Raw genomic sequence first — 10,882 nt, 5'->3', positions numbered from 1 at the left:
GCCCACCAGGCTCCTCCGTGCATGGGATTTTTCAGGCAACAGTACTGGAGCGGGTTGCCATTTCTTTCTGCGGGGGATCTTCCCCACCCCGGGATCGAACCCGTCTCTTGGGTCTCCTGCATTGCAGGTGGGCTCTCTGCCCGCTGAGCCGCCGGGGAAGCCCTCTAGCCTTGAGAGGCCCCCGCATTTCCTGGCTCGTGGACTCGTTTTCCATCTTTGCAAGCAGCACTGGTGGGTGGAGTCCTTCTCCTGGGGCACTTGTCTCCTGGGGCACCTGCCTCACTCTCTTCTGTCCTGTCTCCCTCTCAGTGTTCCCAACAACGGCATCAGCAAGCATCCCTTTTACCGCATTTCCCAGGTTCAGGGAAGTAGGGCGAGGATGCCTTCTGGGGTCATTCTTCTGTCTCCCACACGTGGACAAAAGATGCCTCCAACGTTCCAGAAAGAGCAATGAATTCCGAGGCAGTAGAGTGCAAAAAGTTCATGGATTGAGCTTCAGGTTCCACATTGCAGCTCCCCTTTTAGAATTTTAGAATTTCTGTTCAGCTTTAAAAGGTGATTAAAATACCCCTCCCCTTTCCAGCTACATATCTACGTGGGTCTGGACTTTCTTTACCCAAGCGACTTTTCACAACATACTGAATACACAGGCAACGATGAGGATCCACACTTCTTCCATTAAGCCAGGAGTGATGCAGTTTTGCAAAAATGTAAAAACAATGCCACTTTTCTCACTAAATTGGTTTCGTTTGGGAAAAATGGTAATTTTAATTTAAAATATTTGTTAATACATAGTAGGTTTGCCATTATTTTAAAAATTAACACATTTTTCAATGCCCTCAGTTTTAATTTCAAATAAGGTAAATATTGGTTACTATGTATTTACCAAAGGTCTTTATTTTAAAAATCCTCAATAATTGTTAAAGGTCTGAGAGATTCTGAGACCAGAAAGCTTAGGACCTGCCATTGCAGAGAAAAGAGTGTCCTCGGGGGTCTGTGAGGTGGTGTTCCTGGAGGACGCTGGAAGGCCCTGGAATCGTCCGTTTGCATTATTGCCAAGTTCTGGGTAACCTTCCCGATGCACTTTCTGGAACTGCCAGGCAACAGGAGGAAGAAAAGCTTCCGGGGGTTCGCCCGGTTCCACCCTTGGCTCAGCCACCAGGGGGCTGCATCTCCATCCCCCGCTGAGCACCTCCGGACTCAGTCTCCCTCTCTGGGAAAAGGGCACACACAGCGGCTCTGCCCACTGTCGTCGGGGCTGTTACAGAACAGAAGGAGCCGACGAGAGTAAGACGCTTTCTCACCCAGAAAGCGCTGTGTGATATAAGATGGGTTTGGAGGGTTTTTCTTTTCTTTGCTTGTTTTTTTTCTTTTTTTTTTTTTTTTAGCACATATAGGCGCACATCTGTGTACAACGTGCTTTTGGGTAAATGGAACTAAAGTAATTTAGCCAGTGTCTATTAAAAGTTTGTTCTGTCTCAGCACAGCGGCGACATCTCAAGATTGTGAGATCCAGCTCTGTCCCGAGGTATTTATAATTCTCAGAGAGGGATAAATCAGTCTACAAGAATATATTTTCAAAGGCTTTAGACTACACGAGAAAGGAGAATTCAGGACTGGGAGAAATTAGATGAAGGAGGTCGACTTTCAGGAAAAGGATTGAGTTGTGTTTTGAGGAAAAGAGAGGCTCTGAAGGGCAGGAGGAGCCTCAGGTCCCAGCAGAGATGCTAAAATGAAACGTAGGAGGAGCTGAAGAGGACAGGGAAGGCGTGACTTCGGCGCACTGAGCCCACACATCACGGCAGCCTTTGAGACCAGGGCTCTTCCAGGCTCTAACTCTACCCCTGGTCTAGCAGGAAGCAGCCTCCGCTGCCTTCCTGGGACCTGCTTTTAACTCTTTCCCCTGCTGTGTTTGATGTCGTGTTAACAGACCTCTAAGAAGGGTTAATAGCAAAGATGTGTCAAGGACTCCCCCCTTTTTAAGATAGAAATGAAAGCCACCGGAGGATGAAATCAGGTTTACTCTAAGCAAGTTGAGACAGGTTAGGAGTCGCCATCTGAATTTGGTCCAGGTAAACTGCTTTGTGATTTAATCAGCGTCCCAGGCCAAAATCAGCCCCAGGGGAAAGGCAAAGCTTTAATGACTAGCTGTATTTTTAGAAAGCAAGATAGCATTTAGACCAAGTTCCCTGTTTAAGCTGTGGCCAAGTAAATGCTCGGTAAAGACTCTGCCTGCCAGGGCAGGAGACCTGGGTTCAATCTCTGGGCCAGGAAGATTCCCTGGAGAAGGAAATGACAACCCACTCCAGTATTCTTGCCTGGAAAAATCCCATGGACCGAGGAGCCTGGTGGGCTACAGTCCATGGAGTTCCAAAGAGTTGGACACGACTTGGCAACTAAACACCAACAAACAAATGCCTGAAAGAGATGAAAGGGAGCCGCAAAACCAGAAAGCTCTTTCTCCCCAAATTTGATTCATAAGTGTCAGACTGGACCGTGGATCTATTTTCTTTAATACAAATAAAAACCAAAGGGCAGACAAAAGGTACTTCTGAGCCCTGGGCTCTGGAAGGCACCGGGCCCAATGACTCACCCAGTGGCAACAGCGCCAGGACTGTGGCCTCAAAATTCAAATTTCCACTGAAAAGCACCAGGGTTCCTTTTAACAAAGTAAAGCAGGACTGGCAATATGTACATTACCAATGTGGAATTTGAGGCAAACATATTATGATACAAAAAGGGACTTTTTTTTTTCAATGATAAAAGGGAAGTTGCTTAAAGAAAACCTGAGTTTATAGCACCAACTAACCTACAAGTATTCTGGCGGGCTACAGGCCGCCAGACGGTAGCAAAATGGGGTTGCAAGACGTCGGACACGACTGAGCGACTAGCACTAACGCTGCTTAGCCTAAAAGTTCAGCACGCAGAAATGCTAGTGCGGGGGATGACCGCTCTGCAGCCGGTGAGGCGGGCTCCCTTCGCTTCAAATCGGGACGCCTCCTCTGCTCGACTCCTTGCCTTGTTAGTGCTGACCGTGGCTCCTGGCGACCTCAGACGGATCTGTCCGCTATAAACTTCCCTCTCAGCTTCCCTCCATTGTCTTAGCTTCTGTTGATGATCACTGCCTGGATTTGTTGTTTTACTTGGAGTTGCAAAATAAAAATATTCCAATGCGATTATTCTCTCTTCATTTTTCACCCTGAATTCTATAAAGGAGAATATTCCTCCTCAATCGTCTGACTACTCTGAGGTGCTTGTCAAGATGTTTCAGTGGGTAGAGCTATGTAGCAAGGCCCGCGGGAGGCCCACGCTTCTCAGTTACCCTGGGGGAAAGAGGAGTGCCATGTGAATAAGCTGGGATTTTTTTCCCTTGAAATCGACTTGTCAGTGCTTCTGCCTAAGGGGTAGTTATTATCTGGGATTTAGAGTCACAGCAAGCACAAGCTTGCACAAGCTTTTCTCTGCATGGCAGCCTCCTATAGAATGCCTTGGGCCCCCACGGCCCACCTCACTCAGAGGAGAGATGAAGGTGGGGTGCCTGGCCCTCTCCCGGGCACAGCTCAAAACCTCAGCTGCACTTGTTCGAGGTCGCACAGTAGCTTTAGGGCCACTCAATGCCTGACTTCAGAGCTCTTTCTAGTATGTTCAAGCACTAGTTCTTTGAGTTATATTAGCTTCCCAGGTGGTGCTAATGGTAAAGAACCGGCCTGTTAATACAAGAGCAGTAAGAGACGAGAGTTCAGTCCCTGGGATGGGAAGAGCCCCTGGAGGAGGGCATGGCAGCCCACTCCAGTATTCTTGCCTGGAGAATCCCCATGGACAGAGGAGCCTGGCGGGCTCCAGCGCATTGGGTTGCAAAGAATCGGACACGACTGAAGCGGCTTCGCCCAGAACACTGTTGATCAAGACTACATACCAATAGAAAGCCCACTACCTTGGCTGTTAATGAATATTCAACTGTCATTTATACGGCAGAAATGCTTATCTAGAGGGAAATAGCTCAGTTATGTCATAAAACTTCTGAAGTTTGCTCCATTTTTGTTTTTTCTTGCAGTTTTATTGAGATAAAATTGACCATAGCCCTGAGTACATCTAAGGAATACAGCATGATGATTTGACCCCTGTAACATCCTGAAATGATTACCATGGTAAGTTTGGTGAAGACCCATAAACTCACATAGATACAAAGGTAAAGAAAGAGAAAAACCTGTTTTTCTTGTTATGAGAACTCAGCATTACTCTCTTAACTTTCATATATATATATCAGATCAGATCAGATCAGTCGCTCAGTCGTGTCCAACTCTTTGCAACCCCATGAATCGCAGCACACCAGGCCTCCCTGTCCATCACCAACTCCCGGAGTTCACTCAGACTCACGTCCATCAAGTCGGTGATGCCATCCAGCCATCTCATCCTCTGTCGTCCCCTTCTCCTCCTGCCCCCAATCCCTCCCACCATCAGAGTCTTTTCCAGTGAGTCAGATGACTGAGCAGCTGATCTGATCTGATGTATTTATATCTATGTGTGAGACCAGTGCTCACTACATTTACCGTGTTGTACACTGCAGCCTTACTACTTATCTTAGGACTAGAAGTTTGTACCTTTTGACAACCTTCATTCAATCCCCCCTCCCTTTTGTTAAAAAAGAGAAACAATTATTAGAAACAGCCAAGTAAACAGTCTCTTCTCATACCCACATAGGTGTGTGTCTGTGTGTGTGTGTGAGGGGATAGGTCCGTGCACAGGTGTGTATGTGTGTGTCAGCGAGCTCACTTTTTTCTTTCTTTTTTAGGCAGGAAGTGATACATTCCTGTATTTCACATTTAGAATATTATGTTGTTTGACTTGATTTAGCCTTATTCTCACTTCCAAAGATTTCTTCCTTATAGCTCCAAGTATCAGAGTGAATCTTCAGGGAAATGACACCACAAGGACATGTGGCCAACCTTTTTCTGTTCCTTTCCTGTTCCTGTTTTGTCATAACCACAGCTCAGAATAAAGCAGTTCCACCAAACAGGAGCCACAGTAGCCGGGCTGGCCACACGTATCAGTCCTGTGAGAATCGGAGGAAGGTCAGAGGGAAAACATCCAGAGTGTCCGAACTTTCTGAAAGTATCAATAATTTAGGATGTGAAGGACTTTTTAAGGGAAGCGTCCCCAAAGTGTGACAGAGCAATTTCGAGTCTGAGACTCCTAAAAGGTTACAACAGAGCCTGGGGACGCGGCTTTAACACACAAGGTCTAAAACCATGCCCACCAGCGCCAAGCTCAGGACTAACGCAGGATTGCCAAGCCCCCCGAGAGCCCTTGGGGTCCTTCCCTCCAGGGTGAAAGTCCACAGGCTCCGTAGTGAAAGAGAAAGCGGCCCTGAGCTCCTGATACAGCCCGGCCCAGTGGGCTCATGCTGACCTCTGGGGACACTTTTAGAATCGTCATGCCAAGGTGCTAGAGCTTGCTCCTTCCTGTTTCACAGATGAGGAAGCTGAGGCTTCTGGAAGCCAGTTAGCTGATCAAGATCACGCAGGTCGTAAGTGGGGAGTCTGAACTCACCCTCAGACAGGCCTGCTCCCAACCCCTGGACACACCTGACCTGGAGCTCCACCCCCCCACACCTGCCCCCTGCCTTCCCTTCAGCTGAGCCTGCCCCGGCTGGCCTGGACTTGGGGGGGGGGGTGCGGGGCGTGATTTGACCACGCCGGTAAAGGTGACCTCTGACCCCACCTAGCAGGAACCCCGGGGTGTCTCCAGCCGCCACGGGCCCTCCGGCTCCCCAGGCCTGCTCCTGGAAGAGCAAGTGCAGCCCGCGAGGATCTCACGGTCTACCGCGCGGCTCTCAGACACTGGGTGCATCGCTTCTGCAGCCGAGTGCTCACGCTTGTTTGCATCTGACGACTCCCCACCGCAGAGGCTGTGCCCAGTCGAACGTGTGTGGCTCCCTGGTTCCGCCCATGGGGCCCCCACCCCGCACCGAGGCGCAGCCTGCCCCTCCTCCCCCTCCACCCGCCCGCCCGTCTTCTCCAGGCCTTCCTTCTGCCTCCCCACTGGCGGCGGGAACCTTGCCCCAGTTATTTGCTGACATTCTCATATGCTCTCCATTTCTCTGTGATGCCCTCCCCCTTGGGAGGTGTGTATTTCCTTCCTCCCAGTCATGGACTTGGCCGTGGGACCGGCTCCAGTCCAGAGCATTTGAATAGAGGAACAGACGTCGGACACCGAGTGGCCAGAGCCGGGATGTGGCCCTGCTCCTGCTGGTTGAAGGGCAGAGGCCAGCACTGGCTCTTCCTGCAGCCTGGGTCCCAGAGTGAAAATCACCCGATCCACAGCCGGCGTGGGGCACAGCAGAGACGGGCTCTTGCAGACGTAGTCAGTGAAGCCATGAGATTTGGGAGGTGTTTACTCCAGTACTGTTGCCTGGAAAATCCCATGGACAGAGGAGCCTGGTAGGCTACAGTCCATGGGGTCACAAAGAGTCAGACACGACTGAGCGACTTCACTTTCACTTCAGTTTCACTTTCACAGTGTAACCTGCGGTATGTCCTCACGGGAACAGGGCAGTGGAGGGAGTTACGTCAGCGAACCTGTGCAACAAGAGGTCCTTAGTGTTGGAGGCTGGAGCACTGATTCCAGGATGCTCCGTTCACTGAAACGGCTGTGACCATCTCCTCCCCTGCCTCGTGCAAACATGCTTCTTCACATGCAAACGCCATCTCTTAAACCACAAGATCTGTACTATGGGAACCGAGAAACTTACCTCTCGGGTTCCCCCCACCTCCTGCGGCAACAGCCACCCCCACTTGCCCTGAGAAGGCTCACCAGCTTCCACAACTGCGGTTTGGCCTAAACCTCAGCTGCCCCTACCCTATTTTGTTTTTACTTTTTTTAAAAATTGAAATATAGTTGATTTGGGCTTCCCAGACAACTTTACGCATGGACATCACCAGATGGTCAATACCGAAATCAGGTTAATCATATTCTTTGCAGAGGAAGATGGAGAAGCTCTATACAGTCAGCAAAAACAAGGCCTGGAGCTGACTGTGGCTCAGATCCTCAGCCCCTTATTGCAAAATTCAGGCTTAAATTGAAGAAAGTAGGGAAAGCCACTTTCAGATAAGACCCAAATCAAATCCCTTATGAGTATATAGTGGAAGTGAGAAATAGGTTCAAGGGATTCGATACGGTAGAGAATGTGCCTGAAGAACTATGGACAGAGGTTCATAACATTGTACAGGAGGTGGTGACCAAAACCAAGCGAAAGAAAAAGAAGTGCAAGAAGGCAAAGTGATTGTCTAGGAGGCCTTGCAAACAGCTGTGAAAAGAAGTGAAAGGCAAAGGAGAAAAGGAAAGATACACCCATCTGAATGCAGAGTTCCAGAGAATAGCAAGCAGAGATAAGAAAGCCTTCTTCAGTGATCAATGCAAAGAAATAGAGGAAAACAATAGAATGGGAAAGACTAGAGATCTCTTCAAGAGAATTGGAGACACCAAGTGCCGGGAGGCGCCACGGGCGATCCCACCCATAGACAAGTTCATGCGGAAGAGAACTGTTAAGCAAGGCTTCAGAACTCAAGGGGCTCCCTAGGCTTTCTCGAGCATCTACCCCCAAACCAGAATCTGTCTGTTTTACTATTTCATGACTTTCACCAACTCCTCTGATATTAGCAGGGGGCTAACCCTGACCAGTTTTCTCTGGAGAAAATCAACTTAGGGCTATAGCTAATAAGTCTCCTGGACATGAGAGGAATATTTCAAATCAAACCCCCTCTGTTAGCATTCTAGCTTGCTCGGCAGGTATATCCAGACTCTTACAGCTACACGTGTGATTATTTACAGCCTCCCAACTGTGAGAGGCACAGAAAGCCTAAAACATAGAGCCTTTGAAGAGTTAAAAGTTATTAGAGTAGTGCTAGTGCTGGTGTAGGGTTTCATCACTGGGCCAATGCTTGCTGCTAAGTTCCCATGTCTCTTATCCACTGCGCACCTGGGAGTGCATTAGTTAGCATAGTGAGAATGCAAGAAAAACACGTGTAGCCTTGAATTTAACCGTATCAGACTTTTGAGCTAATTGGTTCTTTCTTGTAACTCACTGCACCTTTGCTCTATGAAAAACGTTAACTCTGTTTGGCATTTTCTGAGGCTGACATAGATTGGAAATATAAAGAAAAAACACTTTGAGGGAAAATAAGTTTTCTGGTTGAGCAGCCTTTATCAAAAGAGGGTCATAAAATATTCACAGGCCTCCAAGGCCAGAAGATACTGTACACAACATCTTTTGTGGAAAAGGTATGCAGAAAAATCCTGGTTTCGATAAGGGCAATACCGCTGGAACGTTGGGCCGACTCTGTATGACCCTGCGTCTTTCATTTCCCTCTGTGTATAAAACAAGTATATGAGTACCGTTTACAAACAAAGCTATGGATCTCGCTGATCAAAGCAGCTTGGTCTCCTCGTGTCAATCATTTTCCTCTTACTCTCTCTCTCAGGCTGGTTCCCATCTGGAGGACAGAGGTCCACCATGTCTATTTATTTTCCTGGGTTTCTAGGACCTGAACGGGAAGTTGCCCTGCGCCTTCACTCCCTCGGGAGACTGGGAGGGCACCTGTGGCCTCACGTAGACGGTGCAAGCCTCTTGTCTTGAGACTTTATTGATTTTTCTGTATACTGAAACCAAGGAACATCAGCATCTTTTCTTCTCTCCTCTATTTTCTTATCTATAACATTCTTTCCTTCTCTCTCTAAATCAATCACCAACGCCGTTTCTCCTTCGGGTTTCCCTGGATCCTGCGGGGGCTGGACCCCGGCGACCAAGGGAATATTTCAGGCAAAGATGGGGGCACTTTATGGGCACATAAAGGACAGAAACAGTAAGAACCTAATGAAGCAGAAGAGATTAGAAAAAGAAGAGCTATACTAAAAAGATTTTAATGTCCTGGCTAACCACGATGGTGTGGTCACTCAGATCCAGACATCCTGGAATGCTAAGCCAAATGGGCCTTAGGAAGCATCACTATGAGCAAAGCTAGTGGAGGTGATGGAATTCCAGCTGAGCTATTTCAAATCCTAAGAGATGATGCTGTGAAAGTGCTGCACTCAATGTGCCAGCAAATTTGGAAAACTCAGCAGTGGCCACAGGACTGGAAAAGGTCAGTTTTCATTCCAATCTCAAAGAAAGGCAATGCTGAAGAATGCTCAAACTACCGCACAATTGCACTCTTCTCACATGCTAGCAGGATGTTCCTCAAAATCCTTCAAGCTAGGCTTTAGTAGTATGTGAACTGAGAACTTCCAGATGTATAAGCTGGATTTAGCATAGGCAGAGGAACCAGAGATCAAATTGGCAACATTCGTTGTATCATAGAAAAAAGCAAGATAACTCCAGAAAAACATTTACTTCTCTGCTTCATTGACTATGCTAAAGCTTTTGACTGTGTGAATCACAACAAACTGTGGAAAATTCTTAAAATGATGGAAATACCAGACCACCTTACCTGTCTTCTGAGAAACCTGTATGCAGGACGAGGAACAACAGTTAGAACTGAATACGGAACAGCAGACTGTTTCAAAATTGGGAAAGGAGTACGTAAAGGCTGTATAATGTCATTCTGATTATTTAACTTATATGCAGTGTACATCGAGTGAAATGCTGGGCTGGATGAAGCTCAAGCTGAAATCGAGTTTGCTGGGAGAAATATCAACAGCTTCAGATATGCAGAGGATACCACTCTAATGGCAGAAAGTGAAGTGAAACTAAAGAACCTCTTGATGAAAGTGAAAGAAGAGAGTACAAAAGCTGGTTTAAAAATCATCGTTCAAAAAACTAAGATCATGCCATCCATTTCCATCACTTCATGGCAAATAGATGGGGAAAAAGTGGAAACAGGAACATATTTTATTTTCTTGGGCTCCAAAATCACTGCAGATGGTGACTGCAGCTATGAAATTTTAAAAAGTTTGCTCTTTGGAAGAAAACCCGTGACAAACCTAGACAGCGTATTAAAAAGCAAAGAAATCACTTTGCAGACAAAGGTCTGTCTAGCCAAAGCTATGGTTTTTCCTTAGCTTTTTCATGGATGTGAGAGTTGGACAATAAAGAAGGCTGAGTGCCAAAGAACTGATGCTTTAGAATTGTGGTGCTGGAGAAAACTCCTGAGAGTCCCTTGGACAGCAAGGGGATCAAACCAGTTGTGAAATGGAAATATCTCCTGCTATATTAATAAACACCATGACCCGCCCATCTTGGGTGGCCCCACACAGCATGGCTTAGTTTCATTGAGTTAGACAAGGCTGTGATCTGTGTGACAGAATGTGGTCCACTGGAGAAGGGAATGGCAAACCACTTCAGTATTCTTGCCTTGAGAACACCATGAACAGTATGAAAAGGCAAAATGGTAGGATACTGAAAGAGGAACTCCCCGGGTCAGTAGGTGCCCAATATGCTACTGGAGATCAGTGGAGAAATAACTCTAGAAAGAATAAAGGGATGGAGCCAAAGCAAAAACAGTAACTAGCTGTGGATGTGACTGGTGATAGAAGCAAGGTCCGATGCTGTAAAGAGCAATATTGCATAGGAACCTGGAATGTCAGGTCCATGAATCAAGGCAAATTGGAAGTGGTCAAATAGGAGATGGCAAGAGTAAACGTCAACATTTTAGGAATCAGCGAACTAAAATGGACTGGGATGGGTGAATTTAACTCAGATGACCATTATATCTACTACCGCGGGCAGGAATCCCATAGAAGAAATGGAGTAGCCATCATGGTCAACAAAAGAGTCTGAAATGCAATACTTGGATGCAATCCTCAAAAATGACAGAATGATCTCTGTTCGTTTCCAAGGCAAACCATTCAATATCACAGTAATCCAAGCCTATGCCCCAATCAGTAA

Source organism: Capra hircus, chromosome 9 (genome assembly GCF_001704415.2).
Source record: "Capra hircus breed San Clemente chromosome 9, ASM170441v1, whole genome shotgun sequence".
NCBI classification, from domain to species: domain Eukaryota; kingdom Metazoa; phylum Chordata; class Mammalia; order Artiodactyla; family Bovidae; genus Capra; species Capra hircus.
Note: the sequence above shows the minus strand (reverse complement) of the source record.